This window comes from Apium graveolens, unplaced genomic scaffold (assembly GCF_009905375.1).
Source record: "Apium graveolens cultivar Ventura unplaced genomic scaffold, ASM990537v1 ctg2456, whole genome shotgun sequence".
NCBI lineage: Eukaryota > Viridiplantae > Streptophyta > Magnoliopsida > Apiales > Apiaceae > Apium > Apium graveolens.
Window position 1 is genome coordinate 114842 of NW_027417665.1, and position 4763 is coordinate 119604.

The window sequence follows — 4763 nt, forward strand, 5'->3', positions numbered from 1 at the left end:
AATGAGCACACACAAACATGGCTTAAATAAATAACATTCATATTTATGAGAGAGTTTAGTTGCGTGGGTTCTTACAAGTTAAAGAAATGGACTCTTTCAAGAGTTTGCTGATGAAGGTGAATCGAGGGGCACCGAGACCCAAGGATGGAGAGCCCCTTCTAGTGCCAAATGATAACTCCTGGTGGCGGGGCTGCTCCTTCGATGCCGTGCCTGAATCCTTCTCCGCGGTGGTAGTGTAGCTGTCGTGGGTTCCTACAAAACAACACCGGAAAGGGGGTTTGGGTCCTACGACGCTTCCGGTGTGAGATTAAGAACTCGCTTTTGGGGAATATGAAGATAAATATGAAGGCAAGGTGGTTGTGTGTGTATATAAGTGTGACATAGTGATTAACCGCAAAACCTTACCTCATTGGGCTATTTATAGCCAAATGATAGGGTTTTGGGGTTGGTACCTTTGAATCGTAGTCGTTGGTCTTAGGGGCGGAGGACACCTGGCTGGGGTGGATGGCTTATACGTGTCAGGGTGGGAGTGGGTGAGGAATGTTCTAAGGATCTCCTGGCACGTGCCCTGATTGTGCTCATGATTGATCAATGACAAATGTCCCTATCACGCGTTTGGGAATGTGCCCCACGTACTAGGACTTCCCAAGGTTGGGCTGCCTGGACTAGGTAGTCTGGACTAGTGATGTGCGGGACTGGATGGAGCTGGGTGTCCAGGCCTAGTCCTTCTACGAGCCATATGTACTATCAGAAGCCATTAGGACAAGAACAATCCCATACAATATAATTTCATCAGGGTCTCTGCTTGTAGATCCTTTGCGGGAACCTTCACCAATGCAATGAAGAATAGCTGCAACTATCAACAGGAAAGGAGCCCCAATTTGTTGAATTGATTGCTTCTGTTTCAACATAATGTAAGTAAATAAAGTGGTGAAAAATAATTTTTTTTCTAGTTCACCATTGAGAATGTTAGTGAATCGAGATTTTTATATGAGATATGCAGTAAGCTATTCTATAGTGCATATGTAGTTACCGACAACCCTGATAAGGTTAAGGAGTCAACCAAAGTCCATTTCTTGATTATTTTTCTAAGATTACCTTCTTTTTCCATGGGAATAAGGGCACATACAACCTTGGCAAAGTCGCATGCTAATGTAGACGAGGTCATAATCACTTATAGGCTGGTGAAGTGCTTAGAGATGAAAGTTGAACACAGTATTGTAAAGTGAGCAACAATGAGTAAAACCTTATGCGCTTGTTAATAGTTTGATGCGCATAGAGATAATTGCTTCAAATAAGATGGAATCATGTGAAAATTGGAGAATATCATAAGAAACCATATTAAGCAATTGATCAAACAGTTGATGTGCGAACTTAGCTGTGATATTTATGTAGTAAAACTTGATTCTATTACACGCTTGTATGCTAATACAGTAACATTTAAGTAGTTTAGCTTATTATAATTCCCAAGGTATTGTGCATTGTATTTAATCTGGATAAATATACTAAGGGTCCCCTTCCCCAACCAACCATGGTTAGGGTTTATTTTAGAGCCAACCAACCCTTCCGCAATGAATCATCGTGGAAGGATTCATTACCGAAGGTCCTTCCGCAATGATTCATTGCGAAAGACGAAATTTAATAAATTTTATTTTTTGTAGTTAACAGTTTTTATTCGATTAAAACTCAAAAATAAGTATAACCGAGATAATTTCAAGCGATTAAGACGATAACAAATGCAACTTCTTGTTCTTTTCCTTTCGCAAGTAAATTTATATTATTTTCAATTTTTTCTAATTTTTAAAATTAATTAAATTTGGAAATTCAAATTAAGTGATAAAAAGGGGAAAATAAAAATATTTTTAAAAAATTCCAGAAAAAAATTAGGAAAATAAAATCTTTGAGAAAATAAGTATTATAATTTTTTGACTAAATTTATGTTAATTTTATTTTTTTTATGATCTTTTGAAGTAATTTAAATATGAAATTTAGAGTAAGTAATACAAAAAGGAAAAATAAAAATTATTTTCAAAAAAATTCAGAAAAAATGTGCACATTTTTGTTTTTAAAAAATAAATAGAGTAATTTTTTGACCAAAATTTATATTATTTTTAATTTTTTATAATTTATTTGAGTATTTTAATTTAAAAATTTGAAAAAGGAGATTGGTGAGAATGTATTTAATGCTCCAAGGAGGTTGGTAAGGGTGCATTTAATGCTTCCATAATGGATCATTATGGAAAGAGTACTCAGTTCTCCAACCAACCAATGCGCCAGTGACGAGCGAAATAATAAAAAATTTCTCATTAAATCATTGCATAAGCATATAGTCCTGCAATGAATTATTGCAGAAGTAGTGAATTTTTTTTTCTGTTTTTTTAACAATTTTTTTGTTTCACAAAAAAATAATAATTTTTTTAAATTCATTCTAAATTTGATACCCTTGTCGAATTTATATAAATTTTTTATATCAATTTTTAAAATAATTAGAACATAAATATTGTTTATTTTAGCTTCTATTTTGGTAAATAAATACTAAAAAATAATAAAAAACAATTTAACAAATAAAATATTAATTTTAGAATAATTTTTGTATGATTTAAAGTCCGGTTAGAAAAGAATAATATACAATTATGTATTAAAATATTTTAACACATTATAACCACGAATGAAGTACTTTGAGTATAAATTCTATCAATTTTTTTCGAAATCGAAATTTTTGTACATCTAAATTTAAAATATATATATATTTATATATATATTCAAATCTAATAAGTAAACTATTTCCAAAGTTGGATTCTTATGTTTACATTTATATCTTTCAAAAATAATATTATAAATTTAGTAAAAATATATTTTATTAAATAATACAATATTAATAATTTTTATTAAATATTACTCTTTTAATTATTACTACTATTACATTATTTTGAAAAACGTGTATGGTTTTTGATTCATAAACTCACGGTGTCATGAATTACGAATCAAAAACCTTCTCGGATAAACGTTTCTCGAAATAATCTAATAGTAATAAATATGGAATGATTATTATTATATTTAAATTATAATTTTATTATTCAATGATACATATTTTTACTAAATTTATGAAATACTTAATTTTATAATAGTTGAATTATTTAATATTGACAACATAATTTAAATATAATGTAAGAATGCTATATTTATTTTATTTAAAATAGTTAAAGAAGAAATAACTTCCGCAATGATTCATTGCAGAAGCCACGTTTCGGAAGTAAACATGGCTTCCGCAATGAATTGTTGCAGATCCCTTGTTGATTTCACAGCCACCCGGAACCAATTGTGGCCGTATAACTTTTGCCATATACTAATATCACGCAAGATACCTTGTTACTGTTTGTATGTTTGTAATCAACTTATCAATTGGCCAATAAAGGTACGAAATACTACAGTCCTAATACATCATGAAACCTATGTTATTCATGTTGCTCTCCGTGCTTCAAGGGATGCAGTTATTTAAATTGATAGCACCTAAAGTGTGGCGAGTTTGAATAAAATTTGGGATTTCTTTGAGAGATTCTGCCCTGGTGCTTGGGCAGGTTTCTAAGTTGTTCATTATATTATTTAGCTCTGTTCACAATTATTGTTATTAATAGGAAAACATTGGTGGGTTGGAGCTACAAGAAAAGCACTGACGAATGTCATAGGAGTTGGTACTGGAGGAAGTTTTCCAGGTCCTCTTTTTGTTCTGTAAACAGGTGGCTTTTGGCGGCTCAATACAAATTTATTTAATGTAATGGATAATATTCACTCTCGGCCCATAACCTATATACCACAATTCATGATTTATGGGGTGTATTGAACTGGTATTTTAAAGAATTTTTTCATTCATGAAATCTAGGTGTATTCAATTGGGATTTTAAAAAATGTATCAGAATTTTATGGTATTCAACTAGGATTTTAAATTATGCTACAAAATCTGGTGCTATTTAATCATGATTTTAAATTATGCTTAAAAATTAGATGGTATTCAACTAGGTTATTTAAAATTTATTAAAATATGATGGTATTAACATGCTGACGGATTTTTTTGGATTTCATAAAATAATGGATTTTGTGGGATTGTTGTGACGCCCTCAATCTCGGGATTAGGAAATTGAGGAACCACAGACCATTGAACTAACAATAAAATAACATAAACCCTGATTAACTACTAACAGGATCTAGACAGGATTAAGTATGAGACAAGACAAACTATCAACCAACATATTATTATTATAACCCAAAATATATTATCAAATTTACACAATCGATTCCGACTAGGATCCGACATATAACCCATTGTATCTTTACAACCTCTCCAGCTAAAGCGCTTGCTCACACAACCTGTACTATAACGACTCGTGTATTTTTATTTTATTTCTAATATTTGGAAGTGTAATAAAGGTTTAAGTAAATAAATAAAATGTGTGTATTGGTTTTGGCAGCAGTTATGGATTGTTATTTAATTATTTATGATTGTTGTTATATGAGATTGAATTGTGTGATTTATTAATGAGATATATGATTTTATTTTTTTGCTTATAAAAGTGATTTTGTTGAAGTTTTAATTTCATTAATATTTGGATTGTCTTTAAAATTGGTTTTCTAATTTTATAATTTCAATAATTACTTTTAGGACTTTATAAAATTGAGAAATCAATATTTTATTAATTATTTACCCTTAAATGATTTTCTGAGTGTGTTTATTTGTAAAATCCATATTTAATTCAGGAATTCTTTAA

The 4763-nt window shown here is 30.5% G+C and overlaps 1 pseudogene; it reads right to left on the reverse strand.

Annotated features, from left to right (window-relative positions):
* Positions 1-728: 728 nt before the first annotated feature.
* Positions 729-1623, reverse strand: LOC141700494 (UDP-N-acetylglucosamine transporter ROCK1-like; annotated as a pseudogene).
* Positions 1624-4763: the final 3140 nt, after the last annotated feature.